The following is a 27,945-nucleotide window of genomic DNA, read 5'->3' as shown; positions in this document are numbered from 1 at the left end:
TTCCCACGTCAGAGTGAGATTCAGAACTGTTAGCTTCCTCGTTCCTTATGCCCTCAATGATTTTAGTTACTTGTTTTGAGCCATGACCTTAGGCAAACCGACAAAACATGTTAGGATCTTTAGCTACCATCTTGCTGGGGTAGAGAGAGAGTATTGAAAGCAGGTGCCCTTGAGGCACCTATAGTCCTTGAGGACTATAATTTATGAGAAAATGTGATGAATCGCTTACAGAATCATAAAATCCTTGATTTAGAGCAGCCCCCTCATTTTACAAAGAAGGAAACTGAGACCCAGGGAGGGTAGTGACCTGCCCAAGGTGGAACAGAGAGTGGCAAAGGTAGGGTTTGAATGTAGGTCTTCTGATACTTAGTCCAGCATTCTATCCACAGGGATATGCTGCCTTTTCTATGATTTAATTTTCCATAATAAGACATTTTAAAATAGGTTTTATTGCTATGTTTTATTTTTCACATCACCAGAATTTTTCAAGTATTCCTCCTCTCACTTTGTGAACCAACCTTTATAACAAATATTTTTTAAGAAAAAGAGGAAGAGGGGCAGCTAGGTGGCGCAGTGGATAGAGCACCAGCCCTGGCGTCAGGAGGACCTGAGTTCAAATTTGACTTCAGACACTTAATAATTACCTAGCTGTGTGGTCTTGGGCAAGCCACTTAATCCCATTGCCTTGCAAAAACCTAAAAAAAAAGAGGAAGAATTTTAAAAAATCAGCAAAACCTTATCAATATATCAAAAAAATTTGAAAATATATTCAGTGTCTCATACGTCCATGGACCATCTGCTACTGCAAGCAGTGCAGTGGGGTACACCCTCTCACTTCTTTAAAGCATGTGTATTCTTTGTAATTTTGTAACAATCATCTTCTAAATAATTTTCAAAATACAATTTTATTGTAATCTTTATTTTTTGCATCACCAGAAATTTCCTTAGTTTCTCTAACTCTCTCTTTCCAAAGGAGTCATCTCATATAACAAACTGTATTTTAAAGAATTATGGGGGTGGCTAGGTGGTACAGTGGATAGAGCACCGGCCCTGGAATCAGGAGGACCTGAGTTCAAATCCAGAGTCAGACACTTACTAATGACCTAGCTGTGTGGCCTGGGCAAGCCACTTAACCCCGTTTGCCTTGCAAAAATTAAAAAAAAATTATGGAAAAGAGGAAGAAAAGTCAAATATGCAAAATTACTCAACATATTGAAAAAGATCTGAAAATGCATGCAGTATATCACATTTATGAATTCCACATCTCTGTGTGTATATATATATATATATATATATATGTATTTGGGGGAGGTCTTCTCATATCTTTTTTTTTTGCAAGTCAAATGGGGTTAAGTGACTTGCCCAAGGCTACACAGCTAGGTAGTTATTAAGTGTCTGAGTCTGGATTTGAACTCAGGTCCTCCTGACTCCAGGGCCGGTGCTCTATCCACTGTGCCACCTAACCACCCCTCTCATATCTTTTGCTTGGTGGCTATATTTACTCTTTTTAGTTTTGGAACATCTACTTTTTCTTTTTGGTGGGGAGAGGTGGATCTTTCCATTTCTATCAATAAACTCACTGTATATGCCATTTTCTTGACTCTATTCTGTATCAGATGCTGTATATCTTTCCATGCTTTTATGTATTAATCAAATATATTTCTTATAGCACAGTGATATTCCATTATCTTTGTATACCACAATTGGATTAGTTGCTCCCCAATCAATGAGCACTTCCTCTTATTTTTTTTACTGTCACAAAAATGACTGTGACAAATATTTTGGTATAGATGGAGAGCGCCTTCCTATTGATTATTCCCCTGGGGCATAATCTCTTAACAATGCATAGTATTTCTATGTCCCCACAATCCCTTCAACACTGACTATTCTCATCTTTTGTTATTTTTGCCAATTTGCAGGACGTGAGATAATACTTGAGGTTTCATTTGATTAGAATTTCTTTTATTATTAATGATTTGGTGCATTCTGTCATAGGATTGTTAGTGGAAATATTTGTTCATGGCCTTTGACATTCTAAATTGGAAAATGAAAATGGCTTGGTCTTTTTTATATATACGAGAATAAACTCATGTTTATGTATGTGTGTATGGACATACTTGTGAAGATAGAAAGATAGATTGATGTTTGTATAGCTTAGGTGTGAAGTCCTTATCAGAGAAATTTCATAAAATAATCTTCCCCCATTTGATCATTTTCCCTTGTTATCCTAGGTGCATTGATTTTGTCTGACTAGAAGCTTTTCAGTTTTAGGTAAGCAAAGTTATCTGTTTAATTTGTAGGATTGCAGGGAACCTTTGGTTGATTATATCTCCAAAATATAGTTGTGAACGATATATGTTTACCTAGCTGTGTGACCTTGGGCAAGCCACTTAACCCCATTGCCCTGCAAAAAAATACATAAAAAGAAAGATATATGATTAACCCTTTCAATTTTTAAAGATTTGATCTTTATAATATATTTCTAATATATTATAAATATATATTTATATTACAAATATGAATGATAAATATATCATAAATTTAATATTAAAATCATGTATCCAGGGGTGGCTAGGTGGCACAGCGTATAGAGCACGGGCCCTGGAGTCAGAAGTCCCTGAGTTCAAATCCAGCCTCAGACACTTAATAATTACCTAGCTGTGTGACCTTGGGCAAGTCACTTAACCCCATTGCCTTGCAAAAACCTAAAAAAAAAATTCTCATATCCATTGTGAATTTATTGAGGAATATGGTGTAAGATACTGATTGAATACTTGCCAGACATTGCCAGTTTCCTGGCAGCTTTTATAAAATAAAATTTTTTCCTAAGTAATTTATGTTATTGAGTTTAATGAACATTGCGTCCATTGCGTCCTTGAGTTCTATTATTTCTGATTCTTCCTGGTCTTGACTATTCCATTGATCTATCTGCTTTTAAACCTGTTCCAGAGTCTTGGTGGACCACTTTATTGAAATCTAGAAGTGCCGTTTCCTTCTTCATATCTACTTTTTTCCATTATTTCCCTTGATATTCTAGAACATTTTTCTCCAAATGAATTTAGCTATTGTTCTGTTGGGTTCAATAAAGTATCCTTTCAAAAATTTGACAGGTAAATATTAAACTATTACTTAACTTTGTTAGTACTGTCATTTTTATTATATTGGCATGACTCAACCATGGTCATGGAGCAGTCCTTCAATAACTTAAATTGTTACTTATTTAAATATTACTTAGTTATTGAATTTATACAATTATTTTTGTGCTTTAATTGGTCCCTAAATGTTTTATTTATTTTTGTATATTTTATGGAACTTCTCTTAATATTTCAATCTCTTAGATGTTATTATTATTATATGTAAAAAAGGATTGATTTTCATTGTTCTGTAACCTGCAACTTTTCTGGATCTATTATTTCAATCACTATCTTTGCTGATTCCTTAGAATTTTTTAAAGCAAGTCATCAGCAAATAGATTTAGTTTTATCTCCTTGCCTTTCTTTATACTTTTAATTTCTTCCTTTTGTATTATTGCTATTGCTAGCATTTTTAGGACTATATAAAATAATTTAAGGGAGAGAGGACATTCTTGCCTCACTTGCATATTTATTGAGAATGCATCCAATGTATCCCTAATGAATATGAAGCTTATTTTAGGTTCTTAGATAATTTAATGATGTTTAAAAATCTTTCTATAACCATGTTTTGTAGATTTTTGACATAAATGATCATTGATTTTGTCAAAAGTCTTTTCTGCAACTATTTCTGCCTTTTATATTTATTTTCAATATCTCTATGTCACAATATATGGGTCGGTTTCTGTACAATTTCCATGAGGTGATGACAAATGCATATATTCTTTAGCAGTTCCATTTAGAAGATGTCATGACTCTTATAGCTCTGGTTGCTCCAATAATTCGTTCAGTTCTATATTTTCCTTTTTGTTTCTTTCTGTTAGATTTTCCCCAAACCAAAAAGGGACATAAAAAGCTTCTATCCATGTCTTTTTTTTAATTCAGTGAGATTCTCTTTTATGAATTTAAATGCAAATATTATTATTTCCTTGACATTCTCAGCAAGGCAAAACCAACCACTTAGGAAACCCAAGTGATGAATAGTACCTATTGCCAATCTATGAAATATATAGCCTGTCTAATTAGCTTATCAGGGTAGCTAGGTGGCAAAGGTAGAGAGTACTGGGCCTGGAGTCAGAAAATCTGTCTTCATGAGTTTAAATCAGTTCTCAGACACTTAGCTTTGTGACCCTGCAAGTTATTCAATCCTATCTGCCTCAGTTCCTCATCTGTCAATTGAGTTGGAGAAGGAAATGGCAAAATACTCCATTATCTTTGCCATAAAAAAACCTCAATGAAGAGTGAGTTGATCAATAATAGGTACCTTGGACAGCAGCACCCAATGATCAAAGAGCAAGGTATAGGACTAAATAGAATGAGGACACCCTGCTAGCACTGATATCCTAGACAGATTTGGAGAAATCACTTACTGGGCTCAGTGATTCCCTTGCTGCCCGCCATGACCATAACTTACCTCTTCCAAAGAGCTGACTTCAATAATTCAGTGAGGAAGTTCACATAAAATTGACTGTTTCTATTTATCTCAAATCAATCAACAAACATTTATCATATGCCTACAGTCCAGGCTCTGGTTCTGGTCCCACAAAGACAAAATTGAAACAAATTTGAAATAGGAATTTTTTTTTAAGGTTTTTGCAAGGCAGTGGGGTAAAGTGGCTTGTCCAAGGCCACACAGCTAAGTAATTATTAAGTGTCTGAGACCGGATTTGAACTCAGGTCCTCCTGACTCCAGGGCCGGTGCTCTATCCACTGTGCCACCTTAGCTGCCCCTAAAAATGAAACAAATTGGAAGAGTAAAGAAAGGATATTTGAACTGGGTTCTCATCCTGTTTCAGACAATTGGTAGCTATGCAATCATAAACCATTTGAGTGTCAAATTCCTCATTTGTTAAATGGGGATGATGATAACTATAATCTGTACCTTCCAGTGTTACTAAAGAGCTCTTTCAGGGTGTTCATGTGGATGAAAAGACTGGTTCTGCTTGACCCTGTAGGGCAGAAATGGGAGTGTTAGTGGAAGTTGTAGAAAGGCACATTCAGACTTTTATATGGGACTTAAAAGGTTTACAAAGTAATTTACACATATATCATCTGATCCTCACAACAACCTGGGGAGGTATATACTATTATTATCCTCATTTTACAGATGAGAGAGATTGTCCAGGGTCACATAGCTATACGCTGTGTTGCTGAATTTCAATTCAGGTTTTCCTGACTCCAGGTGTAAAACTCTTAGTGTGCCACCAACTGCTTCCAGATGTCCTCTCAAGTACAACTCTGAATCTTGAGTCTTATGATGCTCTGATATTTCATCTTTTCCCCAGATCTAAATCTCTTACTTTAATATAAATCAATCCTCAACACTCTGATAATCAGACTTTCTCAAAGTATTCCAAAGGGTATGGTTTTAAGGGCTGCGTACTATCTTGGCAACCCAATGTTTTCTTTATCTGAACATAGTGGGCCAGTGAATCTAAGGCATTTGTTAGATATCATTATGGCAAAAATCCTCTCCCTCTTTCCCCTGTTTTTTTTTTCTTTAAAAATGGCAAATACTTCTGGGTCCTTGTTGCATCTCTTTTCTTTGTTTGAGCTGATGGGACAAGCTCAGGCTGGAGCCCCAAGTTATGACTTCAGTCTGTTGTTTAGGAAGCTAGCTCTGACAAATTTAGAACTATGACATCAGTTCAAGGTCAGCTAGCAGGAACTTGTTGGGCTGGGGTGGGAGGTGGTGAAAGAGGGAGGGCAAACTCAGCAGACCGGCCAGACCAACTTCACAAACAGGAGAGTAAATCTTGAAACCACCAGGGACAGGAAAGCAGATTTTTTTTTTCCCCTTCCCCTTTCACTCTCATATTAAAATCCCTTTGAGGGTTTCCCCCTCTTCCAGAAACTAAGTTAAAAACAATATCTCCCAGGTCACACCGTAAATAAATAGAGAGATCAACCCACCCATCTGCTTCCTCAGTTGGGATTTATTTTTTCAATCCCCAGTGAGGGAGTTTGTCCTTGATGTGAGTCGCCTGGGATAAATAAATGTTAGGCTTCTTTAATCAGGAGGAGTTTTAAAATCCAGAGCAGAGAAAGATCTCTTTTTCACACACTTTTCTGATCTGAACTCAGTTTCCCCCTTTGCCCATTCAGTAGTTAAAAAATGAGAAGGAGAGGGGAGGGGCTTAGCTTTTTATAGTTTACTGATAGCAGAGAGCAGAGAAGTTCAAGTAAGGGTGGGAGGGATTCCAGAAAAGGGCTTTGAATTCCCCCAATGGTGAGTTTTTCAGAAACTGAGGAATCTGGCCTATTGTCAAAAGAGCTGCATTCCAAAGGCATGAGGCATTACTGGTGAGGACCCAGCATTCCAGAGATCCAGGTTCAAAGAGAGGGAGGGAGCTTTGTGAAGCCCAAAGGGAATGCTGGTTACCAACTAGCTGAAACAAAGGTCACAGCTGAGGTTAGAAAACCGTGCAGGCCTGGGACAAGAGATTCTAGGAAGACAGGGGGGCGGGTGAAAATCTCAGTTCAAGCTCCAAAAAATCCTAACAATGAGACAAAAAAAAAACAAGCAATGATATGACTTTGAGAAAAGTCAATTATAAGTGATGGGCAAATTTTAATTCACTCTATACCTAGGTATCATCATTATCATCATCCTTGTTTATACATAGTTGTCCTGTCTCTTACATTAGACTATGAGTTCCTTGAGGGCAGCTACTGACTTGGTTTTCTTTTGCCTCCTTTTGCAATCCTAGCCCTTAGCACAGTAGGTACCGAAGAAATGCTTGATGACTATGGTGATTATTATTCCAGTTCTTTCTATTTTTCATAAGGAATTCAGATAAAGATGGTCCCAGGACAAGTCTTCTTTTATTCTGGGATATTTAACATTCATCTCATACAGGTGGATAAAATAATTTCTTTTTTGCAATAGAGTCAAAGTGTTGAAATTTAAGCTCACTTTCTGTAGGCTATTGAAGGCACAGTCAGACAGCGGCTTGATAAATCTGTTCTACCACTTGTGGATTTCCCCTTCAAAGTCACTGTTATTTGAAAGTTGTTTATTATAATTGACACATATCTTCTTATTAGAGTATAAGCTCCTTGAGGGCATGGCAGGGCTTCTTTTTGTATCCTCAGTGATTAGTTCAATGTTCAGCTGATAGTTATACATTTTTATTTATTATTAAAGAAAATTCCTCTAAAATTTTCCAAATCCTTCTTTCTTAACCTCAACCAGGCTATGACTTTCAGGAACCTCTCAAGTGGTCTTCTTATATTGTCCTCATTGTCTTTGATAGATCCTCCACCTAGCTGTCACACTGATAGCCTTAAAGCATAAGTATGCTGATGTCACTCCCTTCCTCCTTTGATGATGAACTGCAGACTACCACTCCAACCTCCCCATTTAATTGAGGACCTTCCCAGTCTATCTCTGACCAATCATTCCAGACCCATTCATGTGTCAGGAATAACATTCTCCTTCTTGTTCTCTGCATCCAGGGCTGTGCTGGGAAGTGTTTATTCACCAGCTCTCCAAAAATACAATACACACTTTCAAGCTGAATGTGAATATTTTCTCCATTATTTCTTTTTTTTTTTTTAGGGTTTTGTTTTTGCAAGGCAATGGGGTTAAGTGGCTTGCCCAAGGTCACACAGCTAGGTCATTATTAAGTGTCTGAGGCTGGATTTGAACTCAGGGACTCCTGACTCTATGGCTGGTGTTCTATCGACTGCGCCACCTAGCTGCCCATTATTTCTTTAAGTCCAGACAATTAAGAAAACAATAGCTCGAGCCATGATTTATAGCATTTGTTGATTTCTGAGGTGTAAGTGCTTAAAGTAGATGAAATATTAGACAGAGAAATATGTTTGATGTTATTATTGTAATTTTTCCTCTGCATTGATCATGCATCTTATATTTAACATTGCTGAAGACTATATCTGTGCCTACCCCATCCCTTTGTTCAAACGTTTGAGATAAGGTCAATGAAATTTTAGTAAAGTACTTTGCCCTCCCAAGCAAAGATAAACCTCTATCAGCAAAACAATGGTCCCTGCCCTAACCTGTGAAGATAAAGTCTCAGAGCTACAGACCCTCACCAGTTTCTTTCTTATTATCCTAGCTCTGCTATCTGAACTACCCCTCCAACCTATAACCTCCTAAAAAGCTGACCCTCTACTCCAGTGAAGCTAGTCTGTTCTTGGGGAGTGTGATCTCCCAGGTAAGCAGCTTTTGCTATACAGCACTCAGCAATACTTAAATAAACCTTTTTGTTCCTAAAATTTCTTTTGGGCAAGCTTTGGGCTTTTACATGAATTCTTTCATGGTCTGCCCGAACATTTAGCTGGCTACATTTTCCCCCAACATCATACTCACCCTGAAAATTTAACAATCAACTCTTTGTCCCAAACTGGCTCCAGCACAGTGCTGTCTTTCTCCTTTACTCCTTCAGTTGTTGGTGGCCCCAATCACATTTTTATTTATTTATCTTGTACACATTTACCCCACTTCACTAGAATATAAGGTCCTTGAGGGCAGGTCCCTTGTTTTTGCCTTTGTATTTCTAGTATACATTACTAGTCAGTGTTTAATATTTGTGTATTAATATTCGCATCTTCCAAAGCATCATCAAGTCATACTAGAAGCCCTAGATTCTGACCCCCGTTTTGGTGCTGACTGTGTGACTTTGGACAAGTCGCTGAAACAACCCAGACTGCTTCCATATCAGTAAGGTGAAAAACCTGGGACTCCAGGACCTCTGAGGGGACCTTCCAATCCTAAATTTCTGACTACCTTGGGGTGGTGGGGAGAGCACTGGATTCACCATGTCTGGATTGGAGGCAGGGGCTGAGGATGCTGGCTACACCCTTGAATTCAACTCACCCTTTCAGCGTTTCTCCATTGCCCACAACCAAACCAGATCACAGGATCACCAGATCACCGGAGCCCAAGATCAGAGAATAACAGGAGCAGGCCACAGGACTTAGAACTCAAAAGACCTTTCCAACCATTATGGGAAAAAAAGAAGTCTAGAGTTTTCTGGCCTCCAGTTTTTCTGGTCTAAAGAGCCACAGTTTAGACCACAAGGCCCTGGCAGAAATCAAGCTAGCAATTAGAACAAAAAGCAAAGCAGACACCAAACAAGCTGTGGAAGCCAGGAACAGTTAAAAGGTGAAGGACTGGAGCCCTGGGCCTTCTTGCTCTCCAAGGCAAGCCTCGGCTTGTTATCCTAGCAGGTCTTGGAGTCCACTCCAGGAAGGGAGAGGAAGGTGTTCCAGACTATTGCTTCTAGCTAGGAGTCTGAAAGCTTTCTCAACTGCCAGCTCCCCGGATGAGAGAGATATCAAAAGAAATCTAGAGAAATCAGAGGGATGGAGCTCATTTTCCAAAAGGCAGGGACAGGGATGGGGGCCTAGTTGGTTCACTAAGGAGTTGTGAGGAATAGATTTCTGTCTTTGGGCATTTGAATTCAAGACCACCCCTTACCCCCAACAACAATGATGACTGCAATAACAATAGAAAAATTAAGGTTGCACCTTCATTCCTGAAGAACCCACATCCCATGATACCCATATATAAAAAACTAATTGCTGCTTGGCTCTCTGAGAAAGGAAAGAGGAAAGGATTCAAAAGGAAATCTCTATGTTGGTAAAAGTAAAAGATATCAATAAAAACTTATTTAAAAAATACCTAATGTTTCATTTGGTCATGTGTGGTCTGGCCATTTGATCTCAATGGGAAGAAAGTTTACAGTGGCCTCCTGTGAGGGAGAATTTGAGGTGAGGGGTGAAGGTCTTGCCACTGAATTGATAAACGAGAGCATAAATCAGATAGTTTCAAGTCCCTTTAAAAAATAAGCCCCCAAACAAGGATGACCAAGTCATCTGCTGCTGGGACCTTAGTCATAGATGACAATGTAGGAAGGCAACCAACAGACACCCATCATCCCCCTTAGCTGATAAGTCAGACTATTTAAGGCAAGGAGTTTGGATGAAAAGGGTCCTACCCACTCCTTGTTGGAAAAATCAGGATTCGAGGCTGAAGAACCTTTAGGATAAGAGGGAACAGCTGCCCTAGGGATCTCTCTCTCCAGGGTTGCTGGGATGATATCTGCCAGGTCCTGGCAAACAGCCAGGTGTAATTATTGGCCAATTAACCTGTTTCTGCCAATCACAGGTTTTATCCCAAATAGGGCATGATTTTAAAGAGACTGAAATCCTAGGAGCATACAATTTAGAGCTGGAAAGGATTTTAAAGGTCATGTAGCCCAACCTGTTGCCTTTTACACAGGAGGAAACTGAGGTCCAGAAAGGTGGTAAGCTGAAATTTATGAAATAAGAAGCTCGTATATAACGTTTTAGGTTCTACAAAATGCTTTATATACCTAACTTCACCGGATCCTGAAAGTAACCCTCAGAGCTAAGGTTATTATCTCCATTTTCCAGACGAGAAAACTGAGACCCAGAGAAAGTGATTTGTCCACAGTTAAACAGAAAGTCAGTAAGTGACAAAACTGGAATTCCAACTCAACAGATTATAGTCTAAGTGAAAGAACTTGCCACCATATTGTTCTGTCTCCATCTTTTTTTAAGAAAAACATTAAATTGGGGTGGTTAGGTGGTGCAGTAGATAGAGCACCAGCCCTGGAGTCAGGAGGACCTGAGTTCAAATCCGGCCTCAGACACTTAATAATTACCTAGCCGTGTGGCCTTGGGCAAGTCACTTAGCCCCATTGCCTTGCAAAAATCTTAAAACAAACAAACAAACAAACAAACCTAAAAAGAAAGACCTTAAATTGTGAATTTTGTGATCTGATAAAGGTGTGTGACTTCTGTCTAGGGAATGGCTCCTTAGCACAGGTCACAGGTTGGTCTGTGGGTGGCTGACTCCTTAGACTTTACAATGCAGATCTGCCTGCTATTGGGGAGGAATCCCTTCACTGGGTTCCTTAGAGGATAAAGACTGAACTGTGGTTTTAATGGTGCCAATTCAGACAGGCACCTTCTCTGCAAGTCCTAGGCTTACTTGCCTAGGCCACTGAGAAGTCCAGTGACTTGTCCAGGATCACACAGCCAGAGCACTTGAATCCAAGTCTTTTTGCCTTTGAGTCTAACTCCCTAGAGTAACCTACCTTTCCCTTTATGTTTTACTACCACTAAAAGGAATGTGAGAGCGATGACTAAAGCAAGGGAATGGTTTATGAGTAACTTGGAATCATAGACCTTGGCGGTAGGAGTGACCTTGACAGATCATATCAACTGATGACTGGATCCCATCCAAAGCATTCCAGGAACGAGTTATGGCTTTTGCCATTTTAGACAAAGTCCCGGAGGTACTGAAAGTTTCGATGACTTGTTCCAGGTCATATTCTCCACTTGAGGATGCTGGTATTGACTTTCACTTAGACAAGATCTCTCTCCCTTCGTTCCCCCACTCCTCTGCCAAGATTCTCTTTTCCCGTAAAAGGCTCATTACTATGGATCTCATCATATTGGGTCATTATTCACATCTTCATGATCATTATCACTGTTGGCATCCCAAGTTATTTAGAACAGAAAGAAATCTTTCTTATAACAGATGTAGAAACTGAGGCCTAGAGGGTCCCAGTAACTTATCCAAAGTCACATAGTTAGCAAAGTTAGGTTTTGAACCCTGTCCTTTTCCTTCTCCAGGTAATAATCATAGGATTATTGTCCACCCTCCTAGCTCACTTACGCTACTATGAATATTTTCTCAGGTTCATATGACTTATGAGCATTTCTGGGAGATGTATTTTGCCCAAATAAATAATGAAGCATCGATCCTTCATTTGGGGATACAGCACCATCTGCTGGAGTGTTAGCTTTATTTCATCTTTCTTTAAGATTCATTAGCTACTTCTCAACTCTACTCCAAGAACCAAAAACCAAACAAAAACCAAACAGACCCTTCCCCACCCACACAGGCACACTTATGTAGATCCAGAAATGACCTCAAAAGCTTTCTTTTTTTCTTTTTTTTAGAATTTTTATTTAAGGGGCAGTGGAGTTAAGTGACTTGCCCAAGGTTACACAGCTAGGCAATTATTAAGTGTTTGAGACCGAATCTGACTCCAGGGTCCGTGTTCTATCCATTGCGCCACCCAGCTGCCCCCAAAGCTTTCATTTTTATAAATGAAAAAGTTAAATGACTCACCTAGAAAAAGTCAAATGACTCAACCTGACTGTTAAAATGAGATTTGAGCTTCGATCTTCTGACTCCCAAGCAACCACCTTTCCCCCTGGACAACATTTCCTTTCTAGATTTCAATTTCCTAAACCAAAGGTCATATTTTTTGTTTGTTTTTTGTTGTTGTTGTTTGTTTTTTAGTTTTTGCAAGGCGATGGGGTTAAGTGACTTGCCCAAGGCCACACAGCTAGGTAATTATTAAGTGTCTGAGGTCAGATTTGAACTCAGGCACTCCTGACTCCAGGGCCAGTGCTCTATCCACTGCACCACCTAGCCACCCCCAAAGGGCACTTAGAATAAACTTTGATTGATTGATTGATTTACTTTTTGCCTCAGGAATGAGGCAAGACTATTTAAAGGAATTTTATGGAGATTTCTCTATTATCTCTCCTCTGATTTCTTGAGTCTTAAAAATCAACTGCCCAAGTGCAGGATTGTTAGAGATATGCCTAGACAGCTGCTCCAGTGAAGAAGAGCTAGGGTTTTTAGTGGACCTCAAGTCCAATATGCGTTCATACTGCCACAGGGCCACCAACATAATTGAAATACACAATATCTCTTAACAAATATCTCAAATTTTCTCTACTTACTCAATAGAGTTCTGGGACTTTGCCTTAATTTGCTCAAGAAATTTGGTAAATATCCCTATTGTTTGTCAAGAAATTAAACCTTAGAAAAAAGATAGGGATTGAATTTGTGAATTCCTGGAAAGAGTTAAGCTCAGAATGAGGAAACATGTTAGCTTCCATCTTTTCTGCAACTTAGAGCTTTAGCCTTATGTAGCCTTAGAGAGTTTCCTAGAGCCCTAATTAGTAAAATGACTTGTGTTGAGTCCCACAGACAGATGGTGCCAAAGGTGGGTCTTGAACCCAGGGGCTTTCTGTCTCTGAGATCTGTCTCTCTGTGCAATATGTCCCATTGTGAGATGTTGCACAAAATTGTTAATAAGGAGTTTCAATTTTTTTCTTTTTAAAATTTAATAGACAAGAAAACTGAGAGAAGTTCAGAAAGTTGAAAGGAAATCTCTCTTCTCTAATTTTGCCAAAGAGAGCTCTGTGGTCTAAAGAAAATGTTATCAAAGATGTTGAATTATTCTAAAGCTCCTCTGGTTCTTTGATTTATCAACTCTACTATTCCATCCAATAATATAGATTGCAATCTATCCATGCTGCCCCACCCTGGGTGACTTTTGTCCAATCTTCTACAAATTAAATAGAGAACCTCCTGTCTGTCCCCTTTAGAAATGTCCCCTTCCAGAATCTTTCTCTGGCCTTCTCCAATCTATATGATGAAAACTTAACATCTATAGAGTAGTGTTAACAGAACGGGGGTATTTCTCTTTTAGTCATTGCTGGTAAGATTTTTGCCAGAGTCTTTCTCAATAGGCTGATCATTCACCTAGAAGATGGTCTCTCTCAGAACCAGTGTGGCGCCAGAGAGGGTAGAGGAACAGTCAATATGGTGTTTTCTGTCTGACCACTTCAGGAAAAATGCCAGGACAGAACAGAGTTCTTTATATAACATTTGTAGATCTGACCAAGGCCTTTGATACCATCAGTCATGAGGATTTATAGAAAATTATGTCAAAATTTGGTTGCCTGGAGAAGTTCATCAGTATTGCACGTCAGATTTATGACGGTAAGCATGCTCAGGTTCTGGAGAGTGGATAATGCTCTTGAGATTTTCCAGTCACCAATGGAGTAAATGAAGGTTGTGTCCTGGCTCCCATACTTTTTAGCAGGTCATTTTCAGCCATGTTATCAAATGCCTTCACTGAGGATGAACATGACCTCTAGGTCATGTATTGCACTGATGGCAAAATTTTCAACTTGAAAAGACTACAAGCCAAGACTAAAGTGGAAGGAGTATTGGTGCAGGATCTTCTGTTTGCAGATGATAGTCCACTCAATGCAACCTTTGAAATTGAGATGCTGCTTAGGCTCATTTTGATCTAACAATGAACACCAAGAAAACCCAGGTGCTCCATCAGTCAGAACCACAGCATCCATTTATGGAACTATTAATTACAGCAAATGGAGAGGTTTGGAGGACTGTGGGCAAGCTCACTCCCCTTGGCAGGGTCCTTTCCAAGGAGGTTCACACTGACAATGGGGTTGACACTTGCATTGCCAGAGCTAGCTCAGTATTTGGGAAACTCAGAAAGTACAGGTGAGAAGAGGTATTAGACTGACCACCAAACTGAAGGTCCACAGAGCTGTCCTGCTGACCTCATTGCTGTATGCTTGTGAAATCTGGACAGTCTACCAGTGCCATGGTAGGGAATGGAATCACTTCCATTTAAATTGTCTTAGGAAGATTCTGAAGATCACCTGGTGGGAGAAGATACCAGACACTGAGGGCCTTTTTTGAGCTAAATTGCCTAGCATTCCAGCATTACTACAGAGAGAATAACTATGATGGGCTGGACATGTTGTTAGAATGCCAGACATATGCTTACCAAAAAACCTATTTTATGGAGAACTCACCCAGGGCAAGCACTCACAAGGGGGTTAGAAGAAGTGACACCGAGACACCCTGAAGGTCTCACTGAAGAGTTTTAGAATCGATTGTACAGCATGAGAGACAATGACTGAGGCCCGCCCAGCATGGCGTGCCCTCATCACTGAGTGGGCTGTACTCCATAAGTTGAAGCAATTCAAAGGAAACATGATGTCCATAAATTTAGAGTGCCCACCTCAGGTGTTCACATGGACTATCTGTGCCCAAGTTGTGGTAGAGCATTCTGAGCTCCTATTGGTCTGATCAACCACATTAGGACACACTTGTAATTTATCTCTAACAAAGTAATGTCATTTTGATCTTGGTTAATAATGAAGGGAAAAAAGCAATCAACCAAGAGAAGACTTTCTTTAATGTTGTACATGTTGAAAGTCACTTTCTGGAATGATGCTTCCAAGTCAGTCCTCAGAAGAAAGTTATTCTCTTTTTAAAAAAAAATTATTTAAGGCAATTGAGTTAAGTGACTTGCCCAAGGTCACACAGCTAGGCAATTATTATGTGTCTGAGATCAGATTTTTACTCGGGTTCTCCTGACTCCAGGGCTGGTGTTGTATCTGTTGTTCCACCTAGCTGCCCCAAAACTATTCTCTTGAAGAAGAAGTCACTGGTCATTGAAGAGGATAAAATCCCACAATGACTTTCACCCACATGGAGCACATGGTTTGAGGGAAAAAGGAAAGAAGTTATCCAACTGAATGGTCCCAGGTGACCCAGATTCAGGTGCTTGCTATGACTTCCAGACCAAAGCATCTGCTTTTTGCTTTGGCATTTAGGGAAAGCTCGTCTCAGTTTGGCTCTGGTCTCCCTGGCCAGACAGATTTTTTCCTCCTCAGGACTTTTCTTTCCATCCTGTTTGATATTTGTCATGCTCTAATTTCTGTCTTCCTCAGCCATATCTTTATCTATTCTGTCACCCCACCTTGGGATGCTTTCCTTTCTCACCTAACACCCTTTGGACCTTTAGTTCAAATGCTTTCTTCTACAAGTGGACTTTTCTGATTACACCAATCAGTGTGCTTCCTCTAAATTACTTTGAATTTATTTTGGCCATGGGAAAAAAATACCCATGAGCACTCACTGGTGACCAGTGGAGATAACTAAGTCATCTGGATAAGCACTACTCCTAAAGAAGCTCATCTCTGAGGAAACCATTGGATGGTGGCTTGAGCCTCTCTCCCTCTGGTGACCGAAATGTAGACTACACCCTCTACTTCAGTGAAATAAGGCATGAAAGGACAACCAGCCTTTCTGTAAGTGATAGAAGGACGTGCCACCAGCATGTGTAGCAACGGCCACAAGCAAAATTAATTGAGCAGCTCGGCCTTCTCTCAGCTGCTCGCTAAATCCCTCCCCTCTGGGTAATCTATGAATCAATAATATTCACAAACTTTCTCTCTATTCATTGCGCAGACTCCTCCAATGCCCAACAAAATGTGCTTTCCCTGGTTGTTTCCTACCTTCCACAGGAAGCCTTTCCTCTAGAATGCCACTTCCCACCCCAGTCCCACTACTCACAGTCCTCCCCTCCCTCACAGACCATGTATACCAGGGATTTCTTTCATGTGCACAGTTATTTACATGTTAATCATGCTCAACATGCTATCTCCCTCAGCCCATTAGAGTGTGAGCTCCTTGGGATCAAAGACTGGTTTTGCAAAGTAATGGTGTTGAGTCTAAATCCACTCTCTCCAGATGCTGGGAAATTTATTTGTACTTTTTTCTTGGTATATCTGTAAAGTAAATATCCCTAAAGAACTCACTCATTCTCTTCCCTCTCTTCTCTCTCTCTCTCTCTCTCTCTCTCTCTCTCTCTCTCTATCTATCTCTCTCTCTCTCTCTCATCTATCTTCCTACCTATCTACCTACTTTTCTACTGATCGATCTACTGATCTATCTATCTATCTATGTCTTTCTATTTTATTTCTTTTTATGCCCCCCCCCGAAAATACAGAAGATGGTTGAAACAACACCCAAAGGCTCCTTGCAACCACAAAGGCATGTCATTCTCGGTCTATGATTTTCTGATGTCACTTCCATTGGTGAGGATTTTCAAACTCAATAGAAACATTACATTGTTAAATGATAGTTTGGTTCCTTCACAGCTGACATTTTTCTTGCAAAGGAGGTAACTAGTTAAATGCTCTGGAATTTACTATCCAGTCAATCTCACTAATTTGGGTCATTTTCCTCGTTCTTTAGTAGAAGGCAGTTCCAAGGGTTCCAAGTCAGCCTGGGTACTCAGGATTTGATGGGGATGAATAGAAAACTAAGGATATTTTTGTGTCCTCTGGAAGTTGCTGAATGTCTCATGACATGTGTGGCAAAGCAATTCTGAACAGCTTGTATTGAAAGAGAACTCTGCATCAAACACCCACAGAGTCCTGGGAGAGTCAGAGGTTTTAAGAGTTAGGAAACTCGGGGTGGCTAGGTGGCGTAGTGGATAAAGCACCGGCCTTGGAGTCAGGAGTACCTGGGTTCAAATTCAGTCTCAGACACTTAATAATGACCTAGCTGTGTGGCCTTGGGCAAGCCACTTAACCCCGTTTGCCTTTAAAAAAAAAAACCTGAAAAAAAAGAGTTAGGAAACTTGCTCTCTTGCTTAGGAAACATAGAAGGTGTTTGATTCAAATCCCACAGAGTGGAATGTCTAGAAAAGTTAGGTGACAGCTAACATCACATAATAAGTTCATGGGCACACTTTGCTCTTCAAGGAGCCACCTTCTCCTGCCTTCATTTTGCCTTTCCTTTGCTCTTGGGGCTTCCAGTGTCATCTTCTCTAAGGACACCGTCCATCTACTCTGTATTTATCTTACGTGTGATTATGTTTACATGTGATCTTCCCCATTAGAATGTAAGCACCTGGGGATGGCTAGGTGTTGCAGTGGATAGAGCACCAGCCCTGGAGTCAGGAGGACCTGAGTTCAAATCCAACCTCAGACACTTAATAATTACTTAGCTGTGTGGCCTTGGGCAAGCCACTTAACCCCAATGCTTTGCATAAACAAACAAACAAACAAATAAATAAAATGTGTTTCTTTAAAAAAAAAAAAAGAATACATTCAAGCAATCAGTTCCTTAAGGACAGGGATTAGGATTGGTGTCTTCCTTCCTTCCTTCCTTCCTTCCTTCCTTCCTTCCTTCCTTCCTTCCTTCCTTCCTCCCTCCCTCCCTCCCTCCCTCCCTCCCTCCCTCCCTCCTTCCTTCCTTCCTTCCTTCCTTCCTTCCTTCTTTCCTTCCTTCCTTCCTTCCTTCCTTCCTTCCTTCCTTCCTTCCTTCCTTCCTTCCTTCCTTTCCTCCTTCCCCTCCTCCCCCTCCTCTTCCTCCTTCTCTTACTTCTTTGAATCCCCAGTAAATGCTTTTTCTGAAGTCAAAACAAAAATCATCCTCCCTTCAAATCTGACCTCAGACACTAGCTGACTGACTCTGGGTAAGTCATTTCACCTTGTTTGTCTCCGTTTCTTCATTTAGAAAGTGAACTGGAAAAGGAAATGGCAAGCTGCTGCACTGTCTTTGCCAAGAAAACGCCAAATGGAGTCGTGGAGCATCAGACGTGGCTGAACAGCGACACAGAACCTAGAACAGCACTAACAACAATGACCACAACATCCCCGTTGCGAGAATGCTCTATGCAAGAGTTTTAGAAATGCCTGTTGGTTGCTTGCTGTTAAAATCCAGCAAAATCATTTCTCAAATTATTTGAATACTTTAAAGATCTGAGACTTTATCTGTAGGTTTCCTCCACCTGACCCATCGATCAATCACCTCAGGATGATGCCTTCACATAGGTGGTTATTTCAAGAGAGGCCCCCCAGTCCTCTTCATTCTTGCCTCCCCCATTCTCCAGACTACTTCTTCACCTCCTCAGGAGTCATCTCTGCCTGGAAGCCCCTAGAAATTCTCTGGCCAGGCTCACTGTTTCATGAGTCTCTTTCTGAACTTCCTCTTCACCTTCTCACTAGCTCCCTTGTCCCCTTGTGGGTACCTTTCCCTTCACTTGCTTATGCAGATAGAGACCATGATGTGACATAGAAAAGGTTCATAACGTTTTCTTTGTCTCTTGTCAGTTAATTAGGACATAGCAAATATTCTTCAGAGGCAGGCATTGTTCGAGAAATTTGCCCCTGCCATCAGGGAGTTTATATTCTATCCTGCCATTTGGGAAAGCTCTTTGAGAGCTGTTCTAGTGAAAAGTTCCTCTTCTGGGTTAATCTCAACTCATCCTTAAGCAACAGAGATTTCCACCACCAGGCTCATTCTCTAAAGCTATCCTGCTGTTGGGAAATTCCAGAGCATGAACTCTGCCAGTTCTGACCTCTGAGAACCCAGGATCATCTTCACATTAGGAGAAGGCAATTGAGGGGATGAATTGGAAACATTAAAAAAAAACCTATAAACCCACTATGCAAATGTTATTCAAGAAACATTTTAAAATTAGTGCTATTTCTGAAACGCTAATCTTTGAATGTTGTTCTGAATGACTTTTCTTTGAGTCATGTTATTCAGTCATTTATTAAGTGCTAACTGTTTGCCAGACAAAAATAATGAGTGCCTGCTTTCAGGGAGCTTATGTTCTATTTTTTTAAATTTAAGGCAGTGGGGTTAAGTGACTTGCCCAGGGTCACACAGCTAGGCAATTATGAAGTGTCTGAGGCTGTATTTGAACTTAGGTACTCCTGATCCCAGGGCCAGTGCTTTATCCACTGCACCACCTAGCTTCCCTGAGCTTATGTTCTATTGAGGGAATATAGAGAAATCAAGTAGAGAAATTTAATATATATAAAATAAGTCCTTGGGAAAAGACAATAGCAAGGAAAAGATGAGGAAAATTGAACAGGCTTCTTTGTTTTGGCAAGGCAATGCGGTTAAGTGACTTGCCCAGGGTCACACAGTTAGGTACTTATGAAGTGTCTGAGACTGCATTTGAACTCAGGTCCTCCTGACTCCAGGGCTGGTGCTCTACTCACTGCACTACCTAGCTACCCCATGAATAAACTTCTTAAAGGAGTCACACTTAGGCTGAATTTGGAAGAAGTAATCTTTTTTCTTCAAAACATTATTTTTTTCATCAATCCTCTTAGTAGCAAAGGGGTATTTAAAGTACATTTCTCTCTCTTCCCTACCCTTGCTTTGGTTTGGCATGGCTGGAAGGTATCTCAGACCTAGGCCAGGGCTCAGGTCTGCACAATGGCATTCTGGTGATCCTGAAAATCATCAGTAGCTCCTCTGGCTTCCTGCCCCCTAGGGTGATGGTGATGCTCAGTTCACCTGCTGTGATGGTAGCCTCAGCCTCTCCTAAACCACCCTCACAGCAATGCTCTTCTACAGGCAGAATTCAGCCGCTGGTTGTGTAGACACTAGTGAGGATGATTTTCTTAGCCAAAAGCTTGATCATAAAGGGATCAATCACCCTGATGTTGATCTTTTCTTTCTTCAACTGCTCTTTGACTTCAGGGGGTTCATGGAGCATCATTCCAGCACCAATCACAGTCATATTGTTATACCCTTGCCCTTTAAGACCACCTTAGCCTGGCCAACCTGGAAATCTTCGATGTTATTATAAATGACTTTATTCTCTGGTGACTGATCCTTATGAAACACATGCCTTCATGTTGACCGCTAACCCCACAGTTTTACTTGGGTGAAAGTAAACACTCTGGGAATGTTCCAGAATGAAGAGGGATATTTGAGGATCATATGAGAAGGACCAACTTTACCAATGAACACTTCACAATATGAGCTTCAGAGGTAGATATTACTCTAAGAAATTTTATAGAGGGCAGCAAATGGACTTTGGAAAGTTCTGGCCCTGTCCTACATGGTGCATCCCACAGTGATGTTCATCATGTTTTGTTCTGTCTAGGAATACTCAGTGAAGTGGTCCTGAGGGTCTTAAATAGTTCCAAAAAGGTCAAATTCTTGGTGACCCCATTCTGTGTAATCACACGGTCACTGGTATTCCCCAATTTGGCCAGTATCAAGACTTAGCTTTTGTGGATGACCCCCATATCTCAAGATTTGTAATGTGTGGGAGATAGTATGTGAATAATGATGATAACCACAGTATCATCCTCTGGGGATGTCTAATAGAATCTTCTTCTTGTTTGGGATCTGGCTAGAAGTATCCTTGCTGATTTGTGCTTCCCATGATTTTGGAAAGAGGCTTCCCATGCTAGGATTCCTTATCATCTGTACCTGTGATTCTTCTGCCTTTGAATACCTTTGCAATGACAACCACAGGCAGATGCTTAAGTGGACAAAGGCCTTTCCGAGTTCCTCCGCATTGTATCCATCTACCATATTTGCATCCCATCTGAAGGTTTTAACATGTTTCTGTAAACTTCTACCTGGTGCTGCAGAGGGGCAACCATGTTATTCAACGTGTGGATTCCTGAAAGGCCGTGGTCTCCCACACAGAACCTTTGCATGGTTCCCTATCACCCAGCTTGCAATGGAAATGTAGTCGACTTCACTGAAGTATTTTTAGTAGACCATCCCTTAAGATGCCCCAATCCCCCTGACCCAGGCAACCATGTCTCTAGAGGTTTATTTTGGTATTAAATGGCTGTCTAAAATGGAGCTAATCTTTAATTTCAACTGATAAAACACTGACCTTGGAGTCAGGAGGAATGAGTTCTAATCCTGCCTCAGATGTTTGCCACTTACTAGGTTTGTAACCTTGGGCAAGTCACTTAACCCTGATTGCCTTGCATGCAGGGTGATCTGTAGTCATACTGATTCATATCTGGCCACTGGACCCAGATGACTCTGGCAGAGGTGAGGCTGGTGGCTTAGCACAGCATCTCCCTCACTCAAATCCAGCCCGTGTGCTTGTTATGGCATCACCTCCCTGACATCATGATCTTTGAGCATGATGGAAAAAACATCATTAGGAAGAGTACAAAGTGTTCATTGCTGAGGTCCCAAGGCCTTGAAGACTGTGTGGAAGAAAAGCTTCCCATGCTCTCTGCTGTAATGCAACATTGGTGTGGGGTGGCTGAAACCCGCAGCCATGATGCTCCAGATGCAGCTGACAGCAGTCACCGACAGTATTCTCCAGGGCCTGTGGTTTTTGCTATTTAGGTATGATCATCCTCCATGGCTACCAGATGGATGGCAAAGGTAGAAGAAGCAGTAGCAAGAAATGGGGACAAAGTAGGGCAGCCTGAAAGTGGAGATCAAGGGGTTGTGCAACCCAGCTGTGAAGAGATCTGCGTTGCAGTCATAGGGGACTAAAGGGGCCAAGGTTTGAGGATCTGACAGGTCATATACTAAGAACAGTAAATGGACCAGTTTTTCTGGAGTAGAGAGTAATGTACAGAATCCTCCTGTTGAAGAGCTATAAGAAGACCCTTCTTGGAAGTGTTCTCTGACTGGGCATTTCCCTAATTCAGACAGGAGGCCAAATCAACCTTTAACCAAGAGAGGGATTTTTAAAACCTTTGATTATGTAGGCTAAGAATATCTTTGAGGATTTTTATCTGAAGGCAGGAGTGGGAGAAAGCAGAAGATTCTTATAAGTGGTGTGAGGACAGCTTTTGAAGGTTTCTTCTCTCACTGAATCACCCTGACCTTATTTCTTTCCCTGTTTGACAGGTCTAAGTCATCTCCTGGCAGCCTATGATCTTTTGATACTTAGGCATATAATCATAATTGTCATTTACATAGAACTTGAAAGTCCTCAAGATGTTTTACCTACATTATCTTATTAATAATCCTGAGAAATGGTTATGTCAGACTGTTACCTCCATTTTAAATATGGGAGAACTGAGGCAAAGAGGTGAAGTAATTTCCTCCTGATGACAAAACTAGTAGTCATCCAAAATAGATTTTAAGCCCATTTATCTCTTGATTCCATGTCTAACAGTGCCCAGTGGACAAACCTTCCTCTCAGCAATAATAGCTAATAACGATGCGATACCTTTTCGGGTTTACGAAGCACCTTTGGTGGACTCTCTATTGCCCTATGTTGCTTCTCCCCTTCAATAACCTTAAGAAAAGTCTTGCTTTAGCACCTCTCACCTAGACTACCTCAGGAGCCTCCTAAATGGCTTTCCTGCCATGGTTTCTGCCTTCTGCAGTTTATCCTCTATTCAGGTGCCAAACTGAAGGGCACGTCTGGCCATGTCATTCTGCATCGCAAGAAGCTTCCGTGACTCTCCATCACCTCCAGTTTCCACACAAACTGGCATCTAAAACGCTTCCCAAGGTCCTTGGGCCACCAGCTTCACCATGATGCTTCTAACCTCCTCTTGGCTCTGCTGGTTTTCACAGCGTTATCAGCCCGGGCTCTTAGATGACTCAGGTTCTTCCCTGGAAGCTGGCCCTTCTTTGTAGCTTATCTTCTCACAGCATAAATCCAACTTAAACTCTGCTGGGCTGTTTCACTCTTTCCAATGTGGTTTTCTGACTGGTTCCCATATGCCAGTATTTTCCCTTATCCTGCCCTGCCCCCTGGTGGATAACAGAATGACATCACCATGTCCTCTCTGGGCAAAAAAAAAAAAAAGGGAAAAAAGGAGAGGTCTGAATTTGGATGGTTTTGAGATTCATTGGCTTGGTTCCCAGCCACTCCTAAGCCAGAGACATTTACCGGGAACAAAAGGCCAAATATCACAATTTTCCGGCCAAAGGACAGTGGGGCCACGGGTGGGCAGCTCTAAGATCTGGGCGCTGTTCTGAAGGGCTGTGGTGCTGAAATAACTCTCCTTCCTCTCTGCTTTCCATGTATTTTGCATGTCTTTTACGCTATGCTTTTCTTTTCCTCCTGGAATAGGGACAAAGACTAGAATGGAAAAACACAATATATCAAATCCTAGGGACAAAAATAGCAGGCTAGTTCCTCTCTTCAGGGTGTTCACGCTCTAACCCAGGGAGATAGGGGCAATGGATAAAGCAATGGCCCCGGAGTCAAGAAGACATGAGTTCAGGGGTGGCTAGGTGGCATAGTGGATAAAGCATCCTGGAGGCAGGAGGACCTGAGTTCAAATCCAGTCTCAGACACTTAATAATGACCTAGCTGTGTGGCCTTGGGCAAGCCACTTAACCCCATTTGCCTTGCAAAAACCTAAAAAAAGACATGAGTTCAAATCCAACTGCAGACACGCATTAGCTGGTGACCCTGGGCAAGTTATTGAACCTATTTGCCTTAATCCATTGAAGGAGGAAATGGCAAACCACTCCAGTCTCTTTTTTTTTAGTTTTTTTTTGCAAGGTAAATGGGGTTAAGTGACTTGCCCAAGGCCACACAGCTAGGTCATTATTAAGTGTCTGAGGCTGGATTTGAACTCAGGTCCTCCTGACTCCAGAGCCGGTGCTCTATCCACTGCGCTACCTAGCCGCCCCTCTAGTATCTTTTCGAAGGAAACTCCATGGTGTCATAAAGACATAATTGAATGAAACAAGAATACAACACGACATATAGGAGACTCTAGGCCCCTCCTATTTTGAGATGAAAAGAGGTGATTGAATGATAAACTGTAGAAAAATGTACTTGAAGTCCAGAAATAATACTATTCAAATTGTACCTCAGATATTTATAATAGTGGACAAATCATTTCTTCTCTCTTGGTCTCAGTTTCCTTATATGTAAAATCATATAAATGGATTTGATGGCTTCTAAGGTCTCTTCCAGCTCTGAATCAATAAGATGATAGGTCTGCTAGCCCTTAGGGCACATGGACAGGATAGCTGACTGGCGGAGTTGGGATTTTGGCCTTTGCTACTGATTACCTATATAATCTTGGGGAAATAACTTCTCACTTATGGGCTTCAGCTTCCTTCTTTGTAAAGGCACGAGGTCCATTCTAGGGTCCCTTCCACACTTTAAAACATGTTTTAATCTATTCTGAGCTGAGGACAGCATTGGGAAAAAGGAAGAAGCAAATTACATCTCAACTGTGTTGCAGAACATTAAAAAAACTGATGCTTTTTGGTTTTTACATCATAGTCATTGATGGAAATAGAACCTTTCTTCTTTCCCCTCCCCCTCAGAATGGTTCCAAAGAAAAACCGTTAATAAAAATGTCAGATATGGTGATGATCTGGCAATGTATATATGTATAAATCTTTCTATGTATGTGCATAGACATAATTATATATATACATTTAACATATGGTATGGTCTATAATATAAATTATATATCAAGCAATTATGGATTGGTGTTACATTTGATATATCTATAATTAATAACAAATATATGGGCCTATATATCTCTATTTTTGTCTTGCTAGCTAATATTCTCTTATCTCTCCCTGGTCCTTCAGAGCTTGCAATCCTTTCCCTCCTCACCTCAGCCTCTTGGAGCTCCTGATTCAAATCAACCACCAGCTTCTATAGAAAATCTTTTCTGCCTCCTACCCCCATTCCCTCCAGTTACTGGAACCCATCCTCACAAGAAGTACCCTATGTTCATTTTTTATCTAAGATATAAAAGGCTGCACACATACATATGTGCACATCTTGTCTCTCCTGTTGCATAAAAACTTCATGAGGACAGGGACTATTTCATTTTTGTCTTTGGATGCTCACAGATTGGTATGTAGGGAGATTAATCCTGTCCTAGCAGGAGAAGCAAGCCTATTTCATTCTCCAATTATTCCACGCCTAGCATTCATTCAGTAATCTTTTTCATCTTCACTGTTGTATTATAGCTAAGATTCTCCAGGTTATATTCATTTCCCAGTGTAAGGTGAACTCAGATCTTCCTGTGTTTCCCTGAATTCCTTGCTTGCGTCATTTATTATGGGCAGAAGTATCTCTGTGGACCAAACAGTAATCCTGCTCAAGTAATGCTGTATGACTGAGAAGAAGAACATTCTACCTTCTCCCAGAAAAGAAAATGGCAGCTCCACCAGCCGATGGAGAAAAGCAGTTTTTTGGGCATCAATAGCCTCTAGAAGTGGCACCTTTTCAAGTATGTGTGGGAAAGGAGCCTATGGCACTGTCCCATTAAGCATGTACTAAGCTTCTCTGGCACCATCCAGGGACCCACCCAAATCCACAAACAATGGATTGATGAGTCTAGAGGACCGGAGATAAACCACACACCTGCTCTTCCTGGAGTGGCAATGGACTTAAAACACAGAATGGGCCACAAATTTGTGGTCATGACTATTGTGAGAATTTGTTTTGCTAGTCTATGCATCTATATGATGAGGGTTTTATTTTTTTATTTGTCAGTTGAGAGGAGAGTGGGAGGGAGAGGTAAACAGATGTTACAATAAACAAATATGCAAATAAACAAATAAGCAGATGATAGATAAAACATCAAACGGACTGGTGCTTGGGATGACACAGAAAACCCTGGGTGATCTCTTGTAGAAGATGACAGCCACACATTCCCTATAGGATTTCTTTAAGAAACTGATCAACAGGGGCGGCTAGGTGGTGCAGTGGATAGAGCACCGGCCCTGGAGTCAGGAGGACCTGAGTTCAAATCCAGCCTCAGGCATTTCATAATGACCTAGCTGTGTGGCCTTGGGCAAGTCACTTAGCCCCATTGCCTTGCAAAAACTTAAAAAAAGAACATGATCAACGAAAAGGTGAGCTGAAGCCATGGCCGAGCTAGTAAAAAACCTTGGACTGGACAGAGCCTGGAGCATTTGAATAGCCCAGAATAAGTTGAAAAACCACCATTTGGTTAACCAGCAGACTGCTGTGGCTGAAGTCTCAACCAGGACAGTCTAACAGAAATATGAAGTTACTGATTATTACTGAAGGTTTCTGTCCTCCTGAGCCTGTGGATCTTGATTGTGTCAATCATTTCTTTTGTGAGGAGGAAATAAAGACAGGTTCCAACCCTGGCTTACATTGTCCCCAGCATCCTCTCCTCTTTTTCTTTTTTGGTGAGAAGTCTTTTTGCAGCTCTTCTCAGCTCATCTCCAAACTGCAGTGTCTTTTCCCTGATTGTCCTTCAATGTTGAGAATGTCCTCCCTCATCACGTTAGGGCTTCTACATGCATCTTTCCCAATGACTTGCACCTTTCCTCTGAGATTATCCCCATTTAACACTTGGATGCGCAGAGTTGTTTGTAGATTGTCTACAGCATTAGATTTGGAGCTTTCTGAGGCCAGGCCATGTTTTTATCTTTCTCTGTATCCTCAACAATGAGCACTTAGTGCTTAAAAGGTGAATCTTTTCAGCTAGCCCATACCTTACACTTTCATTTTTCTCTCAGACTTTAGAGATGGAGTTTAGAGGACCAAGGAATGTGAGGGGAAATTCCTGGCCCTTCTTTGAGGCAATCTGTTTCCCTCAGGACTGAATCCAGTGGGTTATTACCTGGGTCCAGAGCCAATGGCCCTATAGTGAGGAAGGAGAGGGCTCAAGAGTCTCAACTCCTTTGGGCCCACCCTATGTTTTCATTGTGAAATTCATTACTACTCCTACTGCAAAGGTCAGTCACTAGAGCAGGGATGGGGAACCTTTCTTCTGTTAAGGGCCATGTGAATATTAATACAAAATTATTAACTTAAAAATTAGCCTGCCATATTTGGTCAAGCATTTAATTAATTCACTCTTCTCAAGCTCCTAGATTTATTGAATTTTGAGTCCTACCTGTGGTCGCCTTGGCAACACACGACCAAATGATTTCCCTGACCTTATACAGCTCATGGACTGGATATCCCCCACCCCTGCAATAGAGTAAAGAAAGTGTTCACTTGCGTATTGATCATGGAAGAATTCATTTCCTCGGCCCCCTCCATCCTCCGGCTGGAGGCCTGCCATGTTCTGGAGGCCAGAGTTGGACTGTACCAACCACTACAAACATATACAGGCCTTAAAAACCACAGGCTCCTCAAACTGCCCCCTAGAACATTTGCTCTCAAGGAACAGTTGACACCTTGGGGTTGACAATACACCGGGAAGGAGGTGATTTTATCAGGTCTGTATCCCAACACTTGGCCTCCTCTTAGAGCATTATGTTGTATAAAAATTGCTGACTTTTCTTCCCTGAAAAAAAAACAGAAGAAAATTCTTCCTGTTTTTCCAGGCTCTTTCTCTCCCTTCTTCTAGGCCATAGTCCATTTGACCTTCCTTCTCTTAGACTGTCCTGCTCTCCCCCCAGGGCTCGACTTAGTTGGAATATTCCAGGGGCCACGACTTCCTGTGTTTTCCTTTGAATGCC

At 41.0% G+C, this 27,945-nt stretch overlaps 1 protein-coding gene and 1 long non-coding RNA gene across 2 annotated transcripts in view; one reads left to right on the top strand and one right to left on the bottom strand.

Moving 5' to 3' along the window:
• Window positions 1-624: 624 nt before the first annotated feature.
• On the bottom strand, window positions 625-27,644 carry LOC141489121 (uncharacterized). The gene is made up of 3 exons (XR_012468903.1): window positions 27,483-27,644; window positions 5,014-5,080; window positions 625-695 (listed from the first exon to the last, which is right to left on the bottom strand). It is a non-coding gene; the product is annotated as an uncharacterized LOC141489121 (long non-coding RNA).
• LOC141489120 (uncharacterized) overlaps window positions 27,589-27,945 on the top strand; it is a 41,575-nt gene continuing 41,218 nt past the window's right edge. Inside the window, exon 1 of the mRNA XM_074189816.1 lies at window positions 27,589-27,702. The gene's annotated coding sequence lies outside the window, so the exon portion shown is untranslated. The remainder of the gene's footprint in view (window positions 27,703-27,945) is intronic.

This window comes from Macrotis lagotis, chromosome 5, assembly GCF_037893015.1.
Source record: "Macrotis lagotis isolate mMagLag1 chromosome 5, bilby.v1.9.chrom.fasta, whole genome shotgun sequence".
In the NCBI taxonomy this organism is placed as follows: Eukaryota; Metazoa; Chordata; class Mammalia; order Peramelemorphia; family Peramelidae; genus Macrotis; species Macrotis lagotis.
This window is presented reverse-complemented; position numbering and strand designations above follow the sequence as displayed.